General features: G+C 46.9%; 3 long non-coding RNA genes across 3 annotated transcripts in view; 2 read left to right on the forward strand and 1 right to left on the reverse strand.

The window, feature by feature from the left end:
• The window catches only part of LOC310685075, a 129,064-nt gene extending 106,137 nt beyond the window's left edge, over positions 1-22,927 (reverse strand). The window contains exon 1 of the long non-coding RNA XR_014515051.1: positions 22,689-22,927. This is a non-coding gene — a long non-coding RNA (uncharacterized lncRNA). The remainder of the gene's footprint in view (positions 1-22,688) is intronic.
• On the forward strand, positions 508-2,262 carry LOC310685063. Its single transcript, XR_014515036.1, has 2 exons — positions 508-642; positions 1,027-2,262. It is a non-coding gene; the product is annotated as an uncharacterized lncRNA (long non-coding RNA).
• Positions 22,622-27,987, forward strand: part of LOC310685070 — a 42,424-nt gene continuing 37,058 nt past the window's right edge. The window contains exon 1 of the long non-coding RNA XR_014515046.1: positions 22,622-22,659. This is a non-coding gene — a long non-coding RNA (uncharacterized lncRNA). The remainder of the gene's footprint in view (positions 22,660-27,987) is intronic.

Raw genomic sequence — 27,987 nt, forward strand, 5'->3', positions numbered from 1 at the left:
GGAGAGAAAAAAATGGAGGTGGCGGCCTGCGGGGGGGGGGGTGTTCTTTCCCTCATATTCGAGACGAGCGCTCGGCGGGTCTCTAGCCTGCGGACCTCATTAAGTCTCGCCATAAGATAATCGCGCCTTCTATTTCGTCTGAAAACGGAGGACATCAGGGGGAGGCGCTTCCTCCCCCCCCCCCCGCCAAACTGCACAAACAAGGCGAAAAGGCTCCCCCGACGCAGGAGGGAGACCGCGCGGGCGCCTGGCAGAGCCCCTCGCAAAGGTCTCTCTTGTCGGCCGCCCTGCGATCCTCGGTTGGATGAAGGGCAGAGTAGAAATGTAGCAGCAGCAGCAGCAGCTCCCCCTGCCGCGCCTTCTTCCCTGGAAGGAAGCCCCACCAAGGTCCTTCTGAGGAAACGGCTCTCTTTGCGCCCAGCGCCTCGGCGCAGCCCGGTTGGGCGTCAAGTGAGAGAGGAACTTACTCCCAGGAAAATGCGCAAGGCATTGCATCCTTGCTATCTATCCTGCCCTTCTATACATACACATGCTTGGTGGGGCGTCCTGTGAGCTGAAAAAGTATCTGGTGGGTTTATTACAGGAATAATAATAGGGGGCATGTGTGCTTCTCCCCATTTATTCCCACAACAACCCTGTGAGGTAGGTTAGGCAGAGAGCGAGGGGCCCAATTACAATGAGGTTCATGGCTAGTAGGGTGGCTCATAAAAAAAACTTTTTTTAAAAAAAAGTCTGCCGCAAAGGTCTTGCTACAATAGGAATTATATAGCTATATCTAAAATTTCATGCATATCAGTTAATATATTGACCTTCCATTGAATTGAAATTTCAGCCTTCATGACATAGGAAAACGGCCAAGTAAACAGCTATTTTCATCACTTTATGACCAATTCAACTTTATTTTGTAGGAATTGCATTTTTTTTAAGAACAAGATGCTGAATATGATTTCCTTTATCCCAGCTATTTTCAATATATGTTTTTCTCTTATTATATCTCAAAATATTAATATTCTGTCTTGTTCACAGGTGTGCAACTCTAATATTTTGATTGAAGAGTCTGAGGACTGTATTAAGTGAAAGACATTTAAGGAGTGAGAGCAATAGACTATTAGATAATGGCAGCTTCACCATCAATAGCCACAAGAATATCTACAGATCAACTGGCGTTTGGTCAGCCGGCCGATTTGCCTGTAAGCGTACTTCCAACAGAATTGGATATTGCTAAGTGCTTCTTGCATGAGAAACAAAAATGGATGATTGAAAACTCTGCAAAAAAGGAACCAGACAATTCTATTATTGCAGAGATTGTTGTGTCAAAAGTTGAAAGTGTTTACAAACATGCATCCATACCAACAGTCCGAAAAGACACAATTAAGGCCCGTGTTCTGAAAGTGTATGAAAAGCGTCAAAGCATAATCAGAATACCAGCTGCCAGAAGGTATAAGAATCCAAAGTGTCCAAATCCCTATGATCTTTCAGACTTCTTCAAAAATAAGAAAGATGTGTTTCTGAAAGGAATTTCCTGTTTGTTCGAAGTTGTTGACAATGAGAATGTGCCAAAGATAGAAAGTGAATTTCTCAAAGATCAGCGATCCGTTCGGAAGATGACCATAAGTAGTACAGTGGATAAAGGCTACCAGGAAACAACAGCAGAAAGAGTTAAGTAAGAAAGCAGAGGGAACCAGGGCTGCACAGGAATGACAACAACGAGAATCTCACTTTCAAATTGTTGCTGCTGATAATGTTGATATTGTTGATACTGGTGACTGTGGTGAAGATAAAGTTGAAACAATAGAGGAAGATATTTGTCCTGCAAATAATTCAGACTTATTTTTTAAGACTTATTAATTAAGACCTAAATTTAAGTGTCACACATAAATGGTGGAGAGAGCTGTCGAGGTGACAAAAGCAAGCCAGAATGTAGTTGGTATGAAGTGATGTGATGCAACTATAAAGACATCAATGGAGAATTGGGCCAAATACCCGAAACAGGAATCGAAGGATTTTGTCCAAAAATAGTTCACATTCACAGCTTTATTTTTTAATTTGTTCTTGAAGTAATGTAAATGTAACTTTACATGTCATTATTAGTATTAAGTTATGTCATAATAAAAGTTGGTATTCAATATTCACATATCCAGTTGCTTAAATGTAGAAATAATAATGTTGTAGGATCGTATGAGTCACATTTGGATTTAAACATCAATACTATCATCATTAAAAGGTGTTTTTTTTTTTAAAAAAAAAAGTACTGGTGTTGTATCAATTTGTATTCTGCATCTTTTATTGTTCTTTTAAAAAATGCAATTCCTGCAAAATAAAGCTGAAGTGGTGAAAATAGCTGTTTACTTGGCCGTTTTCCTATGTCATGAAGGCTGAAATTTCAATTCAGTGGAAGAGGGTCAAGATATTAACTGATATGCATGAAATTTTAGATATAGCTGTATAATCCCTATTGCAGTAAGATAAGACCTTTCAAAAAAAGGTTTTTTATGAACAGCCCTAATGGCTAGGTGGGGATTTGAACTCTGGTCTCCCAGGTTTTAGTGTGATGCTCTGCCCACTATATCACCCTGCCAGATAAGGGGCAGAGCTGGGAATTGGGAGACCCTGAATTCCACCTCACATAAGAGGTGACATAAAACTCTCAGCCTCTGCCTGACATGCACAGGGTGGGAATATTCCCCCCCCCCCCATTATTATTTATACAGTTAAATTGTTTATATGCCAACTTTCCATATATACATCATGGCAACTTATCACACCAACAAAAATAAAACTAAAAAGGAAAAATAAAACTAAAAAGGGTAAATAATTCATTCAAACTAATTCATTAAACCAAACAAACTAAGCTACAACCTCCTGTTCTGTGTCCAGCTCTGTCAAAAATAACTCTATAACAAATTCTCAATTATAAAAGGAAATATTTGCAAAGCTTCCTAAAAACGGAAGAGCAGCACCTCAACTTACTAATTTATTTAAAATATTTACAGGCTGCCATTATGGAGGGGGAAACTCACTTGAGGTGGTTTGCTTCAATAAAAAGGCAACAATTTTAAGGTGGGATAGTGTACAAGTGAAGGAGTGCAAGGGAAGTGCTTTGGACACTCTGGAAAGCACCCAGCACAGAAACTCCCTATTCCCGGCAGCCATGCCTAGGGAGTGCAGAGTTCTGCAGGATTAACTCCTGAATAAAGATATATCCAGCAAAAGGTGTCTTACCAGACCACTTTGCTGAAGTGTTGGTCTTCCTTGGAAGCATAGGATGGCTATGTTGCTGTTGCATTAATAGGATGTATTTGCACTTCTGCAGTCATTAATAGTGAGGCTGTCCCAAGTTATGATAGATGAAACATGCTTCTGAACTAAATTAGGAAGCCCACCAAGCACCTTTGTTGCTGCATGTCACTAATTTGGATGTAACTCCTGATTAGCAGGAGGTGAGTGCAGAGTAGTGACCCATCCATGGACACAATGCCCCATATGCAACTGACAGACGGAGAATTGGAAGTCCTTTTTACTTCTCTCCTTTCATTCTTTCATTATTTTTTCTTCCTTCTCTTCTATCTTTTCCTACCTTTGCTCTTTTTGGTGCCTTCTACCCACCCCCAGAGGAGAAAGAGACAGAAGGAAATGGACATTGAGGAGTCTTTTTCCATTCTTGATCTAACCCCATCAGATCCAAGGCTACTGACGGTGGATGAGTATGCTGATAACATACTTGCTACGTTTTGTGGAGACGACATTGGAGCCTAGAGATGACAAGCTGAGAGGAAGGAGTATGAAGTATTCAAACCATAAGGTTCCGGCCTCTGCAACTTATCCCAACAATAATCAAAATAAGCTCCAATAAACAATCAGGGTGGTAAAAACAAAAAGCTCCAAAAGGATCTCTCCAGAATTAGACAGATGCAATTCAAAGTAAGCAAGTATAAATTGATGCACACTGGGCCAAAACATCTAAATTTCACATTTAGGGATAGTGTTGTACTCAGGTTTTGCTTGGTTTCAAATAAGGACATCTGGTTGTGTGAACAGAGATGAACCAGTGTACTGATTCAGCAGACTTTTCTTATGTTACATTCTTGCAGCAAAGCTTTTGAAACTTTCTCCCATCAAGAAACATTTTCCACATCAAGTTGGTTGCTGTGGGAATGAAATGCGAACTGTATGGATAGTGATAATTAAATTAGACCAAGAAGGTATGCAAAAAACAAACAAACCACAGTGGCTTTTTAAAACAGCAGTGATGAGACAATCAACAGGGAATGCTGCATTATAATTAGCCACTAGACACCAAATGTCATTAATACCCATTGATGGAACATGTTTGTCTTTTAGCTATGCCAGTCTTCTATATGACAATTCTGAAGAGCACCACCTTCTGATTATTCTTTATGCCACGCTAAATATACCTAGCTCCCCCATCCATTTATCACAGAACTTGTTTTTCACATATCTGATCATTTTCATTGCCCCTCTTTGAACCTGTTCCTTTATATTCTTTTTAAAATATGGTGCCTAAAGCAGGTCCCCGTCTGAAGTATGAACAGACAGAATAAAGTGGAATTATTTTCCACGACTTCAAAATTATGGTTCTCTTAATGCAGACAAAATCACATTAGGCTTGTTTTGCATTTGCATCTCATGGCTGACTCATATTCAGCTTGAGATTTCCTATAATTCTGAGATCTTTTTCACATGTTCTGCTGCTAAGCCAAGTCTCCACCACCCTATAACTATGCATCTGATTTTTGCCTAAACGTATAAATTTAAATTTCTCTCTGTTGAATGCTACTTTGTTAATTTTAAGGTAAAGGGACCCCTGACCGTTAAGTCCAGTCACAGACGACTCTGGGGTTGCGACGCTCATCTCACTTTATTGGCCGAGGGAGCCGATGTACAGCTTCCGGGTCATGTGGCCAGCATGACTAAGCTGCTTCTGGCGAACCAGAGCAGCTCACGGAAACGCCGTTTACCTTCCCGCCGGAGCGGTACCTATTTATCTACTTGCACTTCGTGCTTTCAAACTGCTAGGTGGGCAGGAGCAGGGACCGAGCAATGGGAGCTCACCCCGTTGCGGGGATTCGAACCACCGATCTTCTGATCAGCAAGCCCTAGGCTCTGTGGTTTAGACCACAGCGTAACCTGCGTCCCTCTATGTTAATTTTAATATAGTCTAAATTCTATAAAAGTCATTCTGTCCCTTCTTCTGAGCTGTCACAAATTTTCCTAAGAATTCCCTCCTCCTTTGAAATAAGGTGCTGTTGTACATCTGTCCACTAGAGGGCACATCAACACTTCAGAAATTTAAAGTGAGATTGCATATATTGATAAATTTTATTAATCATGGTTGTGCTATCAAAAGGTATGTCACAAGTCACATTGAATACTTTTCTTTAAGTGGAAGGATGAGATATAGATATTTAAAAATGGATAAATAATTGCCATTAAATAAATAATGGTTCTAGATTCAGGTAGATAGCCGTGTTGGTCTGATGCAGTAGAAATAGATATTTTTTTTTTGAAAAAAAATTAAAAAATTGTCCAGTAGCACCTTAGAGACCAACTAAGTTTGTTCTTGATATGAGAACACGGAAGCTCATACCAAGAACAAACTTAGTTGGTCTCTAAGGTGCTACTGGACAATTATTATTATTATTATTTATTTTTTATATATATCCTAAAGGTGTTAGCTTTTGGGATCTGTCCCACTGGACTCAGTTGTGAGCAGGAAGTTTTCCTACCTAGTCTTCACTGAGATGAATGCCATTTGAAAATCCCCAACACTTGGTCAGCCCTGATTTGCCTCCAGACATCTTACCTATCTTGGTAATCAAAAAGTAATACCTATCTTGGTAATCAAAAAGTAATATTTTTAGTGTTGGGCCCCTGTGCATGGATCTACCCCATACAACACGTGGAATGAACTAGTTCGGTTTAACAAAGTTCACTGGATAAGTTCAAAAATACTTAACTACACCTGATAGTAGTTTCCATAGTCGCTTGTTGAACTGAACATGAATTAAGTTCATTTTGGGGGTTGAACTTTAAATTATTTCTAATTGATCTTCAGTTATCTCACATGTGGGGTTTCCCCCTCTCTTTAAACTCTTTGGGCCTTTAAACTTAAAGAACAATTTTTTGGGGGGGGGGGATAAACTAAACAATTCACATTCCACTCAGTAGAGCAGCTTGTAACATTCTGAATGCTATTTTCTATTGCCAAGCATCATTTGAATGACCTTGAACTTAACTGTGAGCTGAATGTGCACTGAACCAGCTCATTAAAGGAACAGATATGAACTGGGATGAGTTCCCTTTTTGGCCATGTTGAACTTGAGCTAATTCCTTTTTGAAGGTGCTTCTGGACAATTTTTTAATTTATTTCTAAACACTGATATGCATTGTATGGGGAGGAAGTAACAGAACAAATGCTTTGCTTGCAGAAAGCCCCAGGATCAATCAACTCCCAACATCTTTAGCTAAAAGGAACAGCTGGTGACTTGCAGATGAGCTTGCGACCAGTTTCCTTCATAGCTGTCAAGTGTCCCTTATTTGAAGTGTCCCTTATTCCAGCGCCATGTCCCGCTGCTGTCCCTTATTGATGGATGTCCCTTAAATGTCCCTTAAATGATGTCCCTTAAATTTCAAAGGAAGCAGCCCCTCTCCCTCCCTCCCTGCCAGCCAGGGAGGAGGGAGGCTCCAACTGTGTTGATTGGCTGTGTTGCTCACCCAATAAGAAGTCTAAGAACGACTGGGGGTGGTGGAGCTTGCATGCCTTGTGTGTGGCTAGTTAATGCAAGCTGAGGGTTTTTTTTGAATGCTGGACGCCATTTTGTTGCACGTGCTGCTGCAAACTTTGCTAGGCTGGGGAGCCATCTTAAGTTGAGGCTGCATAGGCCTTGTGGTGCATGTGATTCAGATTCTATTCAGTTGAACCTCTGGTTACAAAGTTGGTTGGACAGTGTTCTCGTGGCTACCAGCATGAGTTTGACCAGACTGCAGGAGGACAGGAAGACTGGAGTGCCTGGAACATGTGAGGCTGCAGGTCCCTTATTTTGGCTGCTGGTCCCTTATTTTCAAATCTGTAAATTGACAGCTATGGTTTCCTTGCACAATGGCCTTACCCTATATATGCCCACTCAAGCATTTCAGTCTGCAGTACTGGCAGTCCCTCAACCCCAGCCTGCCAGCATGGAGGGCATCTGGTTGGCAAAGGCTTTGTAAGAGTATGAGCCAAGGATAAGGAAGAGCTGGATTCCAATTCCCCACTCAGCGAAGACCCAACCAGTCCTGAGTGACCTTGGGCCAGGGAGACAATCTCTCTAAGCCTAGCCTTTCTCAAAGAGTTGTTGGGAGGATAAAATGGGCAGGGGAAAACTTTGTATTCTGTCTTGAGTTTCTTGGGAAATGGAATAAAACACTGAGTACAGGGAGTGACTATTTTGTGTGCGTTCAGTTGATGCGTGACAGCCAACACGTGGGTCCTTTTGGAACCAAAAGAGAGCAGAACAGGGGTGGGGCATAAGAGGCTGGGCTTATGCATGCTCCACCAACACACGTGGGGGCCAGGAACAAAACCACCACACAAAATGGTCGCCACCTGTACTGTTCATGACACTATTTTGCAAATAACAATAATTATACAACTACTTAGATCAGCCACTAGAGGGGAAAGAAGTCACATATTTTCAAGATTGTCCATTTGCATTACAAATAAGATACAAATGCTGTTATGTACTGATGTTCTCACCCTGGGCCAGCAGGGGGATACTGTAGATAGTTTTCACTCAGGTCCAGGTCAGTTATTTTAGGCGGGAAACCCTGGGTTGTTGTTGCTACAATGTTGACAGCCGGCTGCCTATAAAAGCAGGCCGGCTGAGCTGTTTGCTGTTCAGTTCTGTTCCAGCTTACAAAATAAAGAGCTGCTTTGGAGAAATCGCTGTGTCGTCTGCCATGTCTACCCACTATTCAACAAATGCCACCAACATTAACAAAGACTTCTCCCATGGCCGTTTTATTCAGTGTTTCCTCTCATTTCCTTGCACAGAGATGATGTGGGTGTTAGATTACATCCTGTCTTTACTGAGCCTTTGTTTTGTTTAGGCAGCAGTTAGGCGACAAGCATTTGTCCTGATTTCCATGAGTACATAGAGCAAGTTAACAAAAAATAAAGTTCTCCTTTGCACTGGTTTGAAGGTGGACTGCCTTGTTTTTCATTTTAGCTGAAGTGGTATTCGAGTTGGTAGGTGGTCTGGGGTACAGGTGTTGGTCTCCCAACTGATTCTGGGCTCTTTAATGCCTAGTCTCATGGCTAATAAATAGGTTTTTTTTGCGGTTTTTTCGTCTTGCGAAGCAAGCCCATTGACGGAGTAGCGCTATTAGCACTATTGGCTAAAAAAGGGCTAAAAACGGCTTTTTTAGGGGGGGGGATTAGCGGTTTTGCTGCTAAAATGCTTTTAGCAGCTTAGCGATTCAGAATAAGGGGTTTTGGAGCAAAACAAAATTCGATTTTTTTCGTCATTTTTCGTCTTGCAAAGCAAGCCCATAGGGAAATTCGTCTTGCGAAGCGCCTCTGCAGACGGAAAACCCTTTCGTCTTGCGGGTTTTCCATCTTGCGAGGCATTCGTCTTGCGGGGCACCACTGTAAGTAGAATATGAGGGAGGGTGTGGTCGGAGACAAGTGAAATGACCTAATCCCACTGCTATATCCATCACAATCTGTTCCTGACCCAAGTGGAGTAGTTGTATACAGATTGTATATAGCATTGCGTTAATCTGCCAACTTCCTAACGCATCTTTTTTAGAAAAGGGGAAGTGGTGGCTTTCAGCTCCACGCTCTAGTTGTCTCCCTGCCTCCCGCCTCCATCTCCATCCCCCCAGCACAGTCTCTCCCAGAGCCACAGTGCAAGAATGCAATGGCCCTCACAGTGTCAGCCTTTGTTTTACGGTGTATTTTAAGCACATGGCCCCATTTGCTTCCAAACTGACGGGCATGAGACCAACCAAGTTTCGTCTTTTTAAAATTATGCTTGCACCCTGTTCTTCCTCCCAGGAGCTCTTGGCAGTGGCAGAGGAAGAGGAGTGCGGGGGGAGCGCACCGCCCCTGGCAGCGCGATCCTGGTGGGGTGCCATCGTGGCTGCCCCCCTGCCTGTGCTGGGCACCACGCCCCCAGGACACACACCAGCCCTGCCCCCGCCTGCTCTCCGCCCCCCCATTGCCACTGGCTCTTGGTAGCATACATGCTCAGAACCACCCTTGGCTGAGAGATAGTGATGGACGCATCCTAGAATCCTAGAATCCTAGAATCATAGAATCATAGAGTTGGAAGAGACCACAAGGGCCATCGAGTCCAACCCCCTGCCAAGCAGGAAACACCATCAGAGCACTCCTGACATATGGTTGTCAAGCCTCTGCTTAAAGACCTCCAAAGAAGGAGACTCCACCACACTCCTTGGCAGCAAATTCCACTGTCGAACAGCTCTTACTGTCAGGAAGTTCTTCCTAATGTTTAGCTGGAATCTTCTTTCTTGTAGTTTGGATCCATTGCTCCATGTCCGCTTCTCTGGAGCAGCAGAAAACAACCTTTCTCCCTCCTCTATGTGACATCCTTTTATATATTTGAACATGGCTATCATATCACCCCTTAACCTCCTCTTCTCCAGGCTAAACATGCCCAGCTCCCTTAGCCGTTCCTCATATGGCATCGTTTCCAGGCCTTTGACCATTTTGGTTGCCCTCCTCTGGACACGTTCCAGTTTGTCAGTGTCCTTCTTGAACTGTGGTGCCCAGAACTGGACACAGTACTCCAGGTGAGGTCTGACCAGAGCAGAATACAGTGGCACTATAACTTCCCTTGATCTAGATGCTATACTCCTATTGATGCAGCCCAGAATTGCATTGGCTTTTTTAGCTGCCGCGTCACACTGTTGGCTCATGTCAAGTTTGTGGTCAACCAAGACTCCTAGATCCTTTTCACATGTACTGCTCTCAAGCCAGGTGTCACCCATCTTGTATTTGTGCCTCTCATTTTTTTTGCCCAAGTGCAATACTTTACATTTCTCCCTGTTAAAATTCATCTTGTTTGTTTTGGCCCAGTTCTCTAATCTGTCAAGGTCGTTTTGAAGTGTGATCCTGTCCTCTGGGGTGTTAGCCACCCCTCCCAGTTTGGTGTCATCTGCAAATTTGATCAGGATGCCCTTGAGTCCATCATCCAAGTCGTTGATAAAGATGTTGAATAAGACCGGGCCCAAGACAGAACCCTGTGGCACCCCACTAGTCACTCTTCTCCAGGATGAAGAGGAACCATTGATGAGCACCCTTTGGGTTCGGTCAGTCAGCCAGTTACAAATCCACTGAGTGGTAGCATAGTCAAGACCGCATTTTACCAGCTTCTTTACAAGAATATCATGGGGCACCTTGTCAAATGCCTTGCTGAAATCAAGGTAGGCTACATTCACTGCGTTCCCTTCATCTACCAGGCTTGTAATTCTGTCAAAAAATGAGATCAGGTTCGTCTGACATGACTTATTTTTCAGAAATCCATGCTGACTATTGGTGACTGAGTGCTGTTTTGAACCTGGGTTTGCCTGGCCTCTGTTGGACACTCTGGCCAATTACCATGCCGGGTATAAATTGATAGATGTCATGCCTTAGTATTCCATACTTGGCCGCTGACAGCTTATGACATTTTATATTTCATGCTTGCCAGAACAATGCTAACAAGTATAAAGCACTTTAATGTGAAGCTAATTTTCACATTCAAAAAACATGAAGTAAAATGCTGAGTTTGAAATGAGCACCAAAACTAGAAATTTCAGCAAGTTTCACACACCTGCAAATATTTGTGTCAGCTCTTATTTCACACCATTGCTAACGTTTTCAAAGCAAAGATTCTCAACAGCATGAGACTCTACAGGTGCAAAGTCCCAACAGAGCAGTCCTAAGCATTCCTGCTCTGAAGCACGTCCCATTGCTACTGGGCTGGGTTCAAGGTTCTTGTATTAATTTACAAGACCCTTCACAATTTGGGTCCAGGATATCTTGAGGACACCTTATTTCTTATCCCGATCACTGAGATATTGTGAAGAGTCTCTTTTGGCGGTCCCTCAAAGTGAAGAGTGCGGCTCACAACTCCCAGAATTTGTGCACCCCGTGTGGTGAGCTCAAGCAGGTGGAAGTCTCTCCCAACTGAGATCAGACAGACCCCCTTCTTGCTGAGCCTTTCTTGTTCCAGCGGGCATTTTAAGATAGTGTTCAGTTTTATGACAAACCTTTTATTTTTTTGTTTCGTTTTCTGTGGTCTGTATTTTTGTACACTGCTTAGAAATGTGAATGACTTAATATATTAATGTCTTAAGTAAATAAATTATGGACAGATTGATTTCAGTGGAGCTTACAATGTAGCTTACTTCCTGGTAAACGGGCACAGGATTTGCAGCCTAGTAATTCCAAGGCAGTTTCTACCCCTGCATGAGAGCTGAAGAGAATTCACTAGGAAATAACAATACTGAACCACCACGCTGAGCTTCCATCTGTCCCAAGCTCTTCTCCCAGCTGACATTAGCCTGCCTTGTGGAACCCGCCTGCATAACTTGCGGCTCATTCCATTTGTGCATCCTGCCAGAGCTTGCTGTCGGGCCAGAGGCCTTCACAATAGGTTGCATTCAGGGGAGTCTGCCGCACCTGCCCCTTTGGGAGAGGAGCCAGTATCTGCGGCAAAGCCCAGCGGCATCAAAGGTCAGGGCGAGGACGAGAGCAGCTGAAAGGCCACCAAGCCCAAGCGAAGCGGAAGTGAAGTTCTGGATTCTGTGGAAGGCAGGGGGAGAGACATTTGCTCCACGGTCACCCCCCAACACCTGTTGAGTCAGCTCACTTGGGGTGCTATTTTCCACTTTGGTATTCTGAAGGCCATAAAACAAGTCGGTGGGTTGTAAGCATATAAGGGAACATGGGAGGTTAACTCCAAGGAGTGTGGGGAAGGCATGTGGGGTGGGGGAAACAGCTGCTCTCTTGTCTTTTAGTCGGAGGCTTTGACCCAGCCTTTGCCAACCAGGTGCCCTCCAGATGTTTTGGCTTACAACTCCCAGCAGCCCCAGCCAGCACGACTGCATACCCTCTAAGTGTCCTTTTTTTCCTGGGAGATTCTCAGAATTATGAAAGCCATCCTGGGATGTCCCTATTTTCCCTGTCAGTCCCGCTGCCACCAAGCTCAGGGAGGCAGATGAGTTGGTGCTGCTTGTCCTGGGCAGCGGCAGCAGGGGTGGTGGCTGTGAGGGAGCACCCCGTGGTCTCTCTGTGGCCTCTCCAGGACTGCCACCGCTGGCCTCCTCCCTGGGCAGCTCCCAGCAGCTGCTGGAGAACGGGCGAGGAGAAGGAGAGGCTGCTGCTGCTGCTGCCTCAGATAATGGGCTGGCTCTGAGGTGCAGGCAGAGGACATTGTGTAAAAGAATGCTTTGTGTGTCCACTTTGTGCATCTTGCCCCTTTCTGAAATTTATTTATTAGTGTGTGCTTTTATTTTTGTAAATCTACCAAAGAATAAAATAAAATAGGGATTGAGAGGTTTTCTCAGCACGGTGAAGGCATAGGAGGCAACCCCTAAGGGCCAAGGTTCCTTTAGCGGCATAGTGTGGGTGGCCAGCACCCAGGGTGGGTAAGCCGCCACTGGAGCGCTCCCCCCACCAGAGTCAAGGGGGGGCCACACTGGGCAGCCTGCTTGACCATGCAGTGGGGAGCCCAGCTGGCCAATGTGACTCTTGGCAGACAAATCCATCCCATGCCCACAGAGAGGAGCGCCAGGCCAAGCCATGCTGTGGTTGCCCCTTGCCCGCCTCCCTCTCTCCATGCCCACTCACGGTGGGCCTGGGCTGCTCTCCTGCCTTCGCTGGGGTGGGGCAGGGATCCCTGTAGAAGCCAGCCCCTGTGTGGGGGCAACTGGTTGCGCCCAGGGCCATGCCCCCTGCACCTCCCACTACACCACTGGGTCCCTTCGGCTCCCCCAATAAAATATTAAAGGGAGTCAGCCCCCCACAACGTTGATGGGCATTGCCATTCAAATGGTGTTTGTGTGTCGTGTTATGTAATTGATTATATGGGGCAGGACTTACCTGCCCCCCCCATATTTTCTTCAAGCCTGCACCCCTGGGGGGAGGACATGTGTGCGGCGTCCCATTGGTGAAGTTGTGGTGGCACTTGCCCTTCTGATAGGAAATGCTCTGTGGGGGGTGGGAGACAAAAATGAGGGGCCAAGGAGGGTCATTTGGGGGAGTGAGAAAAGTCCCTATTTTCACCTGAGGAATGTTGGAGGGTCTGTGAATGTCCAAAACATCTGAAGCGCTCCAGGTTGGCAAAGGCGGCCTTCCAAGCCCAATTCTTTTCATTTGAACTGCAAGGTTTCTGCACAAACACTCTCATTTCTAAAAACAAACACAATTTTAAGAAAATAAGTGAAGTTACATATCAAAAGTTCAATAACTTTGATACTTTAGGATAATAACCTAAAGGTTGTTGGAACAATAATTTAACACAGTGGCAAAACAGGGGTTTCTAGCAGCAATTGGCGATACTAACATCATGGTGATATTCTACTGCTAATATAGCATCTTTCATGTGATACTGAGAGGGGGAAATCTCCATTAATGTTTAACCTTATGCCTTTGCTTCCAAATGTCGAGAGGTAGGGCAAATGCAATTCTGAATATTCCTGTATGTCCTATCTCAAATTGCAATTAGTATACAGGAAAAAAAGGGGGGTGATTTTTTTTATTACAGCCAATAAGACATACATATCTTGGACTCTATGGGTGGTATCCAATTATGTTTTGCTAACAGTAGACCTATTGAAACTAATGGACTAAATGAGCTGTGTCTCAATGACTCCATCCTGAGTATCAGTTGCATTAGATATAACCCTGTTGTGCTAAAGTGAAATAAAGAGACTCCATTTTTTATGATCACTCAGATTTTAATTTCAACCAGGGCTCAACCCCAGAAAATATTTTCAGTGCTGAGATGCAGACGTTTAATATTTGAATAAATGTAATAAGGTTCCTTCTTTTGGTGTGTGCAAAGGGTCATTAAACCACAACTAGTTCTTGTACATCTGGGATCTGAGAGGAGGGCATCTGGGCCAGGGGTTCCCAGAATCCCCTCCCCCACCCTAGAGCACTTGAACATTGCTGAGGATCTTGGCAGACCACTTCATGATTTTTCTGCCTGTTGTAGCAGCAGCTGCAATTCCATAGAATCCAGACTGTAATACAATAAACGACAACATTCTGGAACTTCCGGCCTATTGAGAGCAGGCAGGCATCTTCGCTGATCTCTTTTTGGTACCTGCCTACCCAGACGTGTAGAACGTTGGTGTATGTTCTAAATTGGTTTCAGTTGCGGGTTTTTTCTTTTAAACGTTTTAAAATATTGTTTTTGCTGTTTTTACTGCTACTTTTATTGTTTTATTCTCTTTGTAAACCACTTAAAAAAAAACAATCAAACAGGGTATACTTTTTATTAAATAAATAAATAAGAAATGAAAGAAGCCACAAGAATACAATTAATAACCAAGACGAATGTTTAATACGCTGGATGTGCCATCTCCCATCTTAAACCACACATCCATGAACATGCCATGGACCACCTGAATGAAGCTTGTGGGCCACTGGTGGTTCGTGGACAACAGTTTGGAAACCCTGGCTATCAGAGGGAACCTTGCCATGAGGTCAGCATGCTTGTGGAGGAGCAAAGATAAGGAGAAGACTGCCACTCCCATTGTCCCTGACCACTGGCCTTGCTGGCTGGGATTGATGGGAGTTGGAGTCCATCAGCATTTTGAGGGTCTCAGGCTTCTCCATCCCCAGACACTTGAGGATGACATGTGGGGTTAGGCATCGTTACCAGTCAGCCAGATCCAACTGGTTCCACCCCCTGACAGCATGTATCCAAAAGTGAATGGGACAGACCTATCCCGTTATTCAGGTTGACCCATGACATTTTGGTGCCCCAGACACTAATCACCCATCCAAGCAGTATGCCCCAGGAGCCCTCACAGCCATATGCTACCTAAGAGTTGCAATAAAGGGTTCTCTGTCATCTGGTAAGGGATTATTAGCACCCTTGCTTGGAACATGTGTATCTGACACATGGAAACCTGGTTCCTTCGTCCTCTTAAGGTGCCCTCAAGAACAGTGGGAGATTGGGCAATTGAGCTGGTGCAAGGGAAACTGCTTCTCCCTGCAGCTCCTGGCTCTATTTCTGCCAATCAGGTGTACCAGTCAGGTGTACACAGATCTCCTAACCTTGGTTGCCAGCCTCTGTTGATGTGGCAGCTATAAACAGGCTGCATGGAACCTTGGAGAACAAATGGAGGTAACTTGGCAACAGGCAATAAAATGAGGTTCTCAAGCAATATTTTGTTTGGGTCATCTCAAGCTGTCCTGGAGATCCCATGGCTCAGCAGAGGAGGAACAACACACAGCCGACATCCCAAACCTGCAAGGGAGCAAATGGCTCCAAGCATTAAAGGAGAAGCAAGTGCCTTAGCCCAAGACCTGCCCATGCGATATGGAATTGAGCAAACAGTGGTGGAAAGAAACGGGATTGAAAATGGGACTAAGGAAGCAGAGAAGGGGGAAGAATCTATAGATAATGCAGCCAGGTGTACCATTCAGGTGTTCCAGGGGAACTTCATGGGATTAGGTGGGCAATGCACAATACGTCCTAGAAAGAATTTGGCATTGTTTCAGAATGAAGAGGACTGTAAAAATTTAGATCACTGGGGTCAATTTAAAGGCCTCCTTACCATGATTCAGAGCAAATGTAACCTTTTGTTTTCATGAGTGGGGTGAGAAGAGGTTCTGGAGCAGAAAAAAGAGCTGGTCCTGCGGAGATCCAGGGCTGGATGAACCATTAAGCAAATTCAGCACCTGCTTAGGGCATCAAGGGAAAGGGGAACCAGGGGCATTTCCCACTGCTGGATTTTAAGCATTAATGTTTACATATTTCTCAGATGAGCGTCCGTTTTCTCATCTGAAGTTTATTAAAACTCCCAACTGAACAACTGTGCAACAAAACAGGCTGGATGCATTATCTCTACAGTACTAAGTATAGAAGTGTTATCTAAGATTAGTTTTGAGGATCTGATCAAAGAGTTTGCAATTAGAAAAAGTAGGAGGAGATTTTTCAAATATGAATAAAGTGGAAGGATACAAAAATAAAAATTATTTTCCAACTTTCAAAAAATAAAATTGTTTATATTTTGAATTAGAGATATATGGGGCACCCAAATCTTAAATGCTTAGCTCCTCCAAAGGTCTTAATCCAACCCTGTGTGGAGGGCGCCTCTGGGTGAACTCCCATCATGTCACCCACATTCTAAGCTCCCAGCTGTTTAAAACCTGTATGTATTGTGGCAGGAGAAACACTGACAAGGACATGAATCAATGTGCACTCTATAGCTTTAAAAAGGGGAAGTTTTTCTAAGCCACCTTGGAAGGGCAGCCTTCAGGGTGAAGAGGAGCATGGCAGGAGAGGATGGGAATCGAAGCAAAAGCATGGGGAGCAGAAGAGGCGACTTCTGAGGCCACATTCTGACATCTCTCCATCTAGGCAAGCAGAAAGCATTTTTAAAATCCAAGGACTCATTCTTGCCAGGCAAAAGTGGGTGAGGAGTGGGGGGCGGGTTGCCTGGGGAGCATCTCAAGAGCCTGGTAAAGAGGCCTGGAGGGTGTCCTCCCCATCACTGCCTTAAATGAGAGCGTGGCCTACCCAGTAGTCGAGGGGAGAGGAGCGGCAAGGCTGATGGATGATCCAGGGGTTTGACCGGCTGGTATGCAATGCAGGTGGCCAGGCTGGGTGAAGAACCAACTGCAACAACTGTCTTCACACTCAATTAGTTCAATAATTTCCAAATACTATTCCATACAACCCCTATAGATGACTAAAGGGCTCTCCAGACATGGTTTCCATTGTGTATTCAGGATGGTCTGGGGTTGTTGTTTTTTTTTTGGGGGGGGGGTTATACAAGTTCCTGCTTTCAATGCTGCTTGTTCCCGCAGGTATTTTGGGACAGACATGCTGCTTTGTTTTCAGTCTATGCCTGTCCTGTAGCTTCTGGCTGAAATCCTATAATTTCCCACACCACAAATGTTCCCAGGGGTGAGTGTTTCCATCCCACTTCTTTTGCACTATAGAACAAGGGTGCCCTTCCAAGCAGAAATAATTTGGTAGCATTACAGAAACATCAGAGAACAACTAATAAAGCAGAAGGATGTGCAGATGGTCCAATATAAATCCGCCACTAATGCACGATTAGTGCATCAATGACAAGTTGCACAATAACCCCCCCCCCAAACGTGCACACATGCCAGGGGGACCCTAACAACCCAATCCTTGTTCAGTTATCGTCCACAATAAAAACTCCTGCTGTATGTCATGAGTTTGATTCCCATTAGCAGTGTGAGTTGACCACCAGGTGGCAGCCTTTCTCCAAATATGACTCAACTGGGCACAGTATTTGTACTGTTTGTTCCCAAGCTCAGAAATCAACAGGCTGTCTCAAAAGGCTTCCAAAACTTACTTCCTGCCAACAGGCTCAAATCCCCTAGAATGAGCTGAAACCTGGCACCTGGGGCACGTTGGCAAGATACAGGTGGGGTGTGTGGGCTGAGGTGGGTGGGATTCTAGGAAGCTCACCTATAATGCAGGAGGAGGAGAGCAAGCAAAAGAAGAGAGCGGCTCAGAAGAGATTCTGGTTTGCTAGTAACAGGCTGTCAGCAATCCAGCAGTCTTGTTTCCTCCAAATGAAGCGGAAGGGAGTGGAAGGGAGCTTACACGGTTCCCTTGCTACCCCAAGGGGTCCTCTCAACCATCCTGTAAGGTGGGACAGGCTAAAAGAAAATGCCTGGCTCAAGGACAGCCAGTGAGCTTAGCATGGCTGAATGAGGACCTCAGCTCTCCCTGCTCCTATTCCAACCCTCTAACCAGTACACCGCTCTGGATTTCCACCAGATTATCAGTTTGGAATCCTTGACCCAGAGCTTCAGCATCATTTGAATTCCTGTTTGGGGAGAGGAATTCCTGCCTAGCCTCCTCCTGTAGCCCTCCTCTTCCAACTTGCATGAGGCTTGCTATTCCCACAAGGAGCTGCTGCCTCGCAGTCCAACTTAGCAGTGCACTGAGAAATACTGAAAACTCACACAAGAAGATTGCCAAAAGTCTCCCACGAAGACCATTTATCTGCAGTCACATGTCAGAATTCTCAGAAGGGTCACTTGACGCAACTCCCAGGTTCCGGCAGTAAAGTTTTTCCTGGGGCTTGACTGCTGCAGGCTGCAGTTGAGAATGAGAGCCTTGTTTGAATGATCTCCCCATGAATTACACTCCCTGGACATGGTGGCAGCGGGGGTGATGTCAGGGAGAACTCTTGGCTGAAGTTTTCTCCCTGTACTGCTAGTTTTCTATGGGCAAGGAGTCAGGGATTTTCTGAGAGACAGAGAGAGGGATGAACCTTGCAGCCTCTCCTACCTGTAGCCTGAGCACTAAAGTCCAGGAAAATATCCACCATGTGATAGTGCCGAATGTAGAAATATTCATTTTGAATATTTCCTAGGGCAGAAAATGTATATTTTGCCTCCCAGCCAACCACAAGGTTTATGTGACAAGTGGGCAGTTCCTACTTTCAGGACTGATTCAGGCTGCAGAATTTGTTGCTGTTCCCTGATGTTCAATGCCAAGGACACTTCAGTGCATTGTGTGTGCATACACATACCCCGCCCCCAAGCCCAGAGTACTGGGTATTGCAATGCATCACATGAGGCCTACGCTTTTAGTGGCTTTTAGCAGAACCTGAGAGCTTTTAAGTGCCTTTTATCCACTGTCTAATTTGGTTTGCCCCTTCCCCTGCTGTTTTATCGGATGTTTCTATTTCCTATTTCATGTTATTGTTTTTCTTTTGTTATTACTGCATTTTATTGTGTTTTAATGTTCTGTATTGCAAATGGTACTGGGGCCTTTTCTGGGGCAAAAGGTGTGGGGTGTGTGTGTGTGTGTAATTGCTATAAAATGAAATAAAACTCTGCAAAGTTCCAGTTCTGAAGATCTGCCTATCCCCAGAGAAGGGTCTGAAGATATCACAGCCATCAGGTATGTCCAGAAACCTGCCACCTGCACATTAGGCCAGGCTCTGCCCCATTGCTTCCATAGAATTGTGTATACCCCTAAGGCACATTTCCCCCCATCTAAAGAATCATGGGAGCTGTGATTTCTTCAGGGGCTGGGGATTGTAGCTCTGTGAAGTGTAAAGTTCCCAGAAGTCTTTGTGTGTGTGTGTGGGGGGGGTCCCTTAAACCAAAGCTGTAGCTAGGGGAGGTAGCCAGGTTTTTTGCCCTGGGTGAAGCCCCCAGAGGGGCACCATTGAAGCTCCCCGCCTGTGGGTGGATGGATGCAAATGTTTGTTTTTGCCAAGCAGCGTCTTTGTCCCGGGTAGTTTCGCCCCAGCTTAAATGTGCAGAGTCTGAGCGTGTGAGCCATGCTAAAGACAAAGCTATTCCCTGCCAGGCTGTACATATTTGCCTGGATTTGCATAGACAAGATTTGTCTGCAGAATTGGGGGAGGGGGGGAGCCGCCCTTGTGGAATTCTGCTGCATTGGATGTCATCCCCAAAGCTCCCTAGAACCAGAGAGGGTGGGGAGGGGTCTACTGGAGATGCTCGGCCATTCGTCAAAGTTACAAAACCATCTGGTTGCGCTGCAAGACCCCCTTTGTTTCCACACGTCATGTACAAAGGAACAGGAAGGCGCGCGCACGACAACCGCCACTTGGTGCTGTCCTTTGAAAAGACCCCTAGGCTCCGCCAGGCGAGCAGAATCAGAGCTTATTGTCTCCCCCAACCCCCCCCCCCTTGATATGCTTGTCCACTGACCAAATTTTGCCCGCTGCTTTTCGGATTTCTTCTATCCGCTATAGCAGTGTCGGTGAAGCGCTCTGCATTTTGTGGAGGATAAACTTAAAGATTATCAACATACAAAAGGCGGGTACGGCCTGCTGGAGGAATGCGGGGGGGGGCAGCTTTTTGGCCATCCAGGGTCGCATCGGACAGCCTCTCAAATGCAGAGCAGATTTCGCTTGCTAGAATTCCTGGCGGCGGCAGGTGAGTATCTGAAACCCCGTGACGACCCCGGCATTCAGACCTGTATTGATCAGGTCCATTAATCTTCTCTCTCCCCCGCCCCAGCCCCGCGCTCCTTTTGGCGCATTCATTCATGGGGAAGGCTTGGAACAGATGGAAGTGCAGCCGAGGGCATCTGAGGACACAGGCCGGGGAGGGCTGGCGAGGAGCAGGCTGCCTCTGCGCAGCGCACGGAGGACGAGTGCTGCGCGTGTGCTGAGCATGCTCGATGCGGCGTCGGCTGAAGGACACAGCGGGGCAACGGGGAGCTCGTCTGTCCCCGCTGGCTTTCAGCAAGATGGCAAGCCCAGCAGCAGCAGCCATTTCAGGGAGCTGCGGGTCTGCGCGTTGTTCCACGCAGGCAGCGCGGCAGACAGCAGACCAGGCGCCATCTCGGGTTCTGCGAATGCCACGCGGGGCACAGCTCAGCTCCCTTCATGTCAAGGAGACGCATGCAGGAGAACTCCCCAGAGGATTGTCTCTTGCACAGCTCCCCTTCCTTTCAATGGGGGTTGCGCAGGAGAACTCCCCAGAGGATTGTGCCTGAGGATGGGAGAGAAATTTGCTTCAATTCACAGCTGCAGCAAGGGTGAGTGAGTGGTCTTGTGCTCCGCGCCTGTTTGGCATTCAGCGGGCCACGGCGAGAGCAGGATGCTGGGCTAGGTGGGCCCCTGGCCTGATCCAGTGGGCTCTCCTGGTGCTCTTGTGCAATATGGCAGCTATCCTTGGATGTTTGCACTTCCCCAAATTTAATCCTGCCGTTCCCAAAACAAAACTAGTGTGCAAAAGTGCATCTATTAAGGGAACGTGTGCCCTATGAGTGAAGATAAATTACCCAAATGCACTCTACTGGGGAAAACTTCCTGCAGCAAATGCTCATATGAGGAGGAATGCGTACCAAAATGATGGTAAATTTTGGGGAGGCCTCTTTGCAGGCAGAGATTCACAATCTGATACAGAAATGTGGCAAACCGCAGTTAAAATTAGAAAAAGTGGGGGAAACAAATCAAATGTGACGAATTTGTCCATCCCTAATTGTGCCCTAACTTATTGAGAGGAAGGTGAAGAAACATCAGCTGGATTGTATCCAACATCAGTCCTACTCAGAGTAGACCCATTGAAATTAAAGGACATGGCTAACTTAGGCCCAATAATTTCAGTGGGGCTACTCTGAGTAAAAGTTAGTTTGACTTCACACCCTACATCTTTTGAGCCGGCACAGATGACAAACACTTATTCTGTCCTGGAGAGCAACAAAAAGCCGCTAGACAAGCACCCAATTCTGACTTGCAATCCTGATCCATAGCAGCTACCAGGACCAGCAATACCAACTCTCTGTGACCTTGAGCAGCTGTTGGTAGCAATACTCTCACCGCCTGAGCCCACGGAAGAGCAATTCTCTTCCAAGAGGCACCTCTTTGCACACTCAGGAAAGTGCAAAGGCATGCATCTTTAAGTTGTCATGTGAACTGAAGGTTGCAGCTGTTTAAGAGAAATAGAGAAGTGGGGAGAAGAGAGAGACCAGCAGGTCAGTCTGGATGATGCCCTGGGTGCCCTCCAAGCCTAGTAGAAGAGACTGCTGACCCAGCCAAACCCAATGAGTACCGTTAGCTACAATCTCCAGAGAGGCTGCTCTGTTGCTTAGAGACAAAAGGTGCAGCCTCCCCCACACCTTACCTAGCTGGATGCCACTTCATCCAAGGAATGGAGAAGCATAAGGCCCAGAAAAGTGCTGGTGGGGGGTGGGAATCCACATTCCACACTTACCATTTGCCCTGCGCTTTTCTGGTCTGTGTCTGAGCACTTTTCTTTCTTTTACCCCGCCAGTTTCCTCAGGAAAGCCCACTCTTTAATGTTGAATCGGAGCAAATGGCAACTTGGGTTTTTCGTGGATTGCTGTTTGTTCGGATTCAGCAATAAAGAGCAGGTTTTCTTGGGGAAAGTGCCAGAGGTGGGGGGGGGGAGTGCTTGGACAGGAAGCTTTAAAGTGCACGCCTGTGCCTAGAAATGCAGAGCAAAGGTGTGGAGAAGCCCTGAGTTTTGACTGATGCTGGACTCTGGAGACACAGAGGCCTGCCTTGCTCTGGGCTGGATCCAAGCTGTGACTGCTAGAGCTTTCCCTGGAACCCTAATGAGGAGCAAGATCTGTTGGCATGTTAACACTGTGAGCCTTTGCTCAGGCTGTATATATGTCTAAATGAAACCAGATATCCTAAAGACACCACAGTCTCCATTGAGCTGCCTTGCAAGGAAACTGATACAATGGTACGTCGAGTTACAAACGCCTCAGGTTACAAACGCTTCAGGTTACAAACTCCGCTAACCTGGAAGAGTTACCTCGAGTTGAGAACTTTGCCACAGGATGAGAACGGAAATTGTGTGCTGGTGGCGCAGCGGCAGCAAGAGGCCCCATTAGCAAAAGCACACCTCTAGTTAAGAACAGTTTCAGATTAAGAACGGACCTCCAGAACGAATTAAGTTCGTAACTACAGGTACCCCTGTTCTGGGTAAGTGCAGGCACCCCTGGAGTCTCTTGCTGCTCAGAGATTGGGAGTGTGCCACTGTATGCAGGTGTGTATGCATGCATGTATGTATGTATGTACTGTATTTTTCCCTGTATAAGACACCCCCATGTATAAGACGACCCCTATTTTTTGAGCCCAAAATTAAGAAATAAATATTTTAAACACCAAACAAAACAACTTTGATATTTTATTAAATATTCAAAACACCGGTATATTTAGTACCGTATATTTAAACATCAAACAGAACAGCTTTACTGATATATTTAGTATCGTAATTACCGTAGGTAATTTTTTTTATTTTGGGGGGCTAGTCAGCATTATTATAACGTGCCCTATAAAAACTGGAGCAGCGGCAGCTGAGCTGGAATGAGAGCAGGTCCCCGACGGCCGAGTGGGAGAGGCCGGCAGGCTCCGGAGGCCCCACGGTGCGCCCCGTCCCCAGGAGCGGCTTACTCTGCCGCTGGGAGGAGCTGCGCCTGCCGGAGCTGCGAGTGCGCTTGGGGAATAGCCAGGGGGCGGTGGAAGGGACAATGTCCGGAGTGGGGGCTGCTGGGGGGGAGTACCAGACCAGGGTTTGTCGTGAGGCCAATAGTGAGGGGAGGCTGCGGGAAAAGAATATGGATGGTGGCATATATTTATTTTTATACTTAATTGCAACGTTCCGTGTATAAGATGACCCCCAATTTTAAACTTTAAAAAATTGGGGGGAAATATCGTCTTATACATGGGAAAATATGGTATAAATAAATAAATAAGCAAGCAAGACGCAGCAAGCATTCTTGGCCCTAATTCAGTTCCATTGTGACTTTCTTCTGTAGCATTGCTTAGCAGGTTCTTTCAGAAGGTACGAAGATAAGAAGAGCCAGGTTGCTGGATCAGACCAAAGGCCCTCCTAGCACAGCATCCCATCCTCACAGCCTCCCACCAGGTGCCCCACAAGCAGGGCTGAGCGCCGCAGCGCCGCACAAACGTCTATTTGCCCCCGGAACCCCTCATGTTGCCCCTTTAACGCGGCATGCAGCTGACCCTCCGTCTCTCTCAAGCCCACCCCCTGAGCTCACCCTGTTCTTGATGGAGGGGCTCAGCCTCTCCTCCGCTCCCATTTAGGTCGGATGGCCATCAGTCATGGACGCTTTAGCCGAGATTCCTGCATGGCAAAGAGTTGGACTAGTTGACCCTCGGGGTTCCTTGCAACTCTACAGTTCTATGATTCTTTGAACCCCCCCCCCACTGTTTTTAAGAGCACCACAGAGTTTAACAGAAGTATAGATGCCAGTTTATTAAGAATACAACATCAATAATACATGTGAGCTCAACAGAGTTGGCTCAATGTTTCCAGCAACTCACCAGGATTTATCCTCCTGAGACGTGTAGCAGAAATTTCCACAGCTGAGAGAGAACGGAGCCGAGAGGATTTGTAAGATTCACAGGAAGCTCCTTGGTCTCAGGAGCAACTTGCACGACAACCCAGAGAAATGCACCTGGGCTCAGAGACCTGCCCTGGGAGCCAATTTGCCACTGGGCCAAGTATACAAAGTCCTCAATAACTTGGGACCAGTTTACCTGTGAGATTGCTTTACCCCATATTTGCCCACTTGATTGTGTCGACCTGCAGAACTGGCAGCGTTACGTGTGCCACATAATAATTGTTCCACCTTGGTAAGAAATCAGTCATTTAGTTGGCAGCAACACCCACACTGGATCTCCCTGACTGTGGACAGCAGGAAGGCACCCTCCTGGCATTCTTTGTGGCCCCTCTGAAAACATTTTTGTTTAGGCAAGACTACACAGACATGAATAATGTTAACGTGTTTTAATTTATCATGTATTTAAATTGTTTTTGAATGTTTTAAATAGTTACTTTAAACTGTTACTACTGATAGCTTTATAGTTTTATTCTTTTTGTAAACTGCTTTGAGAGTGGTTTTTACAACCAAGTGGTATATAAATTTTATGAAATCAACAAAAGAACAATATAAAGTAAATCCCGCCCTTAACATTTGCACCCACACCCTGACTCTCTCCAGTATTCCTCACCATCACCAATTGTTATGGGGCAATTCACATGCCTAAACTGGAGGCGATGAAGACACGGTTCTTCATTCTTCATTCAAACTCTGCTTAGAGCAAAGCAGGACTGCAATTGCTCCGCCGTGGCACAACATGCTGAAACCATAAAGCAAAGCCAGCCCAGGAGAACAAACAACCCAACATGTTTTAAAGGGGGTGCCAGTGAAGCAGGGGTGGAACTGGGGGTGTGACCCCAAGATCTCTTCCAAGGCTGGAGATTTTCCTGGAGCACAAACGGAGCAATGGGCACCCAAGGATATTTTGGAGGCTTCTTTCCCTTGCTCTTTTGAAATGAAATGGAAGCAGAATTCCGCTGCCAATGACTTTTCTGCAAGGCACGAGAATACATACAGTGTATGATTTTAGAACCAGAACACTGTTGGCTCCTGCCAAAGTTTTGGCACTTCATTTGAAAATTGGTGCATGTACTGTAACTTCCTGCTGACATCCTGAAACCATTTACCGCTTACACTGCAAATGTTCTAGCAGCAGGGCGGGGGTGCAAAAAAGCCCCTTCAAACGCCAATATTGCGGTCCCATTGGGGAAGTATTGCAGAGCAGCTAATAAAGTGGAGTGATGTGTGAATGATCCAGTATATATCCACCACTAATGCACGATTAGTGCTTCCTTCACATGTTGCACTGCTGCAGAATACACCCAGAAACACCCCCCCCCCACCAATCTTGAGGGACCCTGACTCAAAATTTACTGCAGTCCAGCATTCTGTTCCCTACAGTCAGGAGGGAAAGGGTGATTCTCAGTGATAGAGCATCTGCATTGAACACAGAACACCCTGGGTTCAATCACTGATCTTTCCAGCTAGGATGTGGAACGCCCTCCTCTGCCCAGGACCCTAAGAAATGCTGCCAGTCTCCGCAGACAGCACTGAGCCAGGAGGCCCAATGGCCCGGCTGAAGTCGAAGGTGCCTTCCTGGTTCCTTGGGAAGCCAGGGAGCACGTGCTTGTTCCTGTCTTCACTAAAGACAGAGGTGGTCCAGAAAGACTCCCGTCTGAACTCCCCCCCGAGCCTCTATCACTCAGCAGCGCAGTCCAGGAGTTAGCAAGCTTCCATCACATTCCATCAGAACTATTCCTGAGGGCCACATGCCCGCTTCAGAGCGGGTGCTGAGCAGAGCCAAAGAACCCCCCAAACTCTTGAGAGCCTCCTGAGAGAAGGAGAGAGAGTTGGGGGGGGGGTGAGTTGATGATCCGAACTGCCACCGCTCCCTTTGCAACTTGCTCCTTGTTACGTCCTGGCTCACTGTGGCCGCTCGCAGCTGCACCCTCTACGGATCTGTCCATCTTTCCAGACAGAGGCAGTGGAAGGACCCTTTTCCGCGGAGGGCCCATAGGTGGGCGGGGCGGGGTAGAGCTAGGAATGTGAACTAGAGCCCGGACACCTCCTTCTCTCGAGCCCCCGTCCAGGCAAGCAGAAAGCCGTGTTCAGGGAGCGCAAGAGACTCATCCCAGCCAGGCAAAAACATGCTATGCTAGCAGGTGAAGGTTGTGACTTGGGAAGTGTCCCAGGGGCCAGAAAGAGAGGGCCGGAGGGCCGGATTAGGGGCTTCCATCCCGCCTTCCTCTGTTCAACGCTTTTTTGGGGGGGGCGTGCGTGGATGGGGAGGTAGGTGCCCTTTCTCTCTCCAAAGCCAGAGGGGGAGACGGGGAGCGGGCTGGCGCTACGGCCGATGCCCCGGAAGGCCCCCGGAGACGCCTCCCGGCCTGTGCGCTCCGCGCTGCGCCAAGCCTGTCCCGCAGCAAGGGCCGCTGCGCTCAGGCTGGCGGCGGGTCTTACGTGCGCGCCGAGTGTCCTGGCGCGGCTGCCTGGTTCGCCGCGTCCCTGCGGGGCGGGGAAGAGCGGCGGCAGCAGCAGCAGCAGCAGCAGGAGGAGGAGGAGCTGAGCGCAGCACCAAGGCGGAAGGCACGTCCGCAAGCCGGAGCCGAGGAAGCCGGGCGAGTGCGCACGTTGCCCCCTGGCTCCGCGCTGCCCGCACGGACCGGCAGCAGCTCTCCGGGTATCTGGAGGGGTCTCCCCAGCCCCACCTGGAGATGCAGGCGGGGACTGGACGCGGATAGCTTTTAAAAAACTTCGACGGTGGGCAGACAGTCTGCCTCGTCTACCTGACAGGGCTGTTTGGAGGGTACAATACATACTTCCTTGAGCCCCTTGAAAGGGAGGCGCAGTGTGAGAGTCACTCCCTGTCATCGCCCACCAAGGGAAGATCAGGTGACGGGCAGATGGGGTGCAGCGCGCAAAAGTATATGGCAGAGTTGGAAAAGGGCAGGCGAGGCGAGGGAGCGACTCCCCATGTAGAAAGGCGGCAGCATCGGGGGCTTTTCAGCTTAGAGAAAAGGCGAGTAGAGGCGGCAGGATAGACATTTATGACAAGGTGAAAGTGGAGAGAGAAAGTTCTCTCCCCCCTCCTAACCCTGGAACTTGTGGATTATTATTATTATTATTATTATTATTATTAATACCCCGCCCTCCCCTGCCAAGGCCGGGCTCAGGGCGGCTTACAAGCAATAATAAAAACAAGTTGAATGATTACAACTTAAAAACAAAATTAAAATACAACATTAGAATATTGAAACATTAAAATATTAAAATGTAGCCTCATCACAGGAGGAGAAAAGAAAAAGAAAGAGGGGGAGGGAACCAAATTGGCTCCAAGCCAAAGGCCAGGTGAAACAACTCTGTCTTACAGGCCCTGCGGAAAGAAATCAGATCCTGCAGGGCCCTGGTCTCATGAGGCAGAGCGTTCCACCAGGCCGGAGCCAGTGTTGAAAAGACCCTGGCTCTGGTTGAAGCTAATCTAACTTCCTTAGGGCCCAGGACCTCTAGGGTGTTGCTATATATGGATGCTAAGGTCCTCCGGGGGGCATATCGGGAGAGGCAGTCCCATAGGTACGAGGGTCCTAGGCCGTGAAGGGCTTTAAAGGTCAAAAGCAGCACCTTAAATCTGACCCTGTACTCCACCGGGAGCCAGTGCAGCTTGAAAAGCACTGGGTGAATATGCTCCCATGGCAGAGACCCCGTGAGGAGCCTCGCTGCAGCATTCTGCACCCGCTGGAGTTTCTGGGAAAGCTTCAAGGGCAGCCCTACATACAGCGAATTACAGTAGTCAAGCCTGGAGATGACTGTCGCATGGATCACTGTGGCCAGGTCGGGGCGGGAAAGGTAAGGGACCAACTGCTTGATGCAGTGAAGGTGGAAAAATGTTGCC

This window comes from Podarcis tiliguerta (genome assembly GCF_965153285.1).
Source record: "Podarcis tiliguerta genome assembly, chromosome: 8".
Lineage (NCBI taxonomy): Eukaryota > Metazoa > Chordata > Lepidosauria > Squamata > Lacertidae > Podarcis > Podarcis tiliguerta.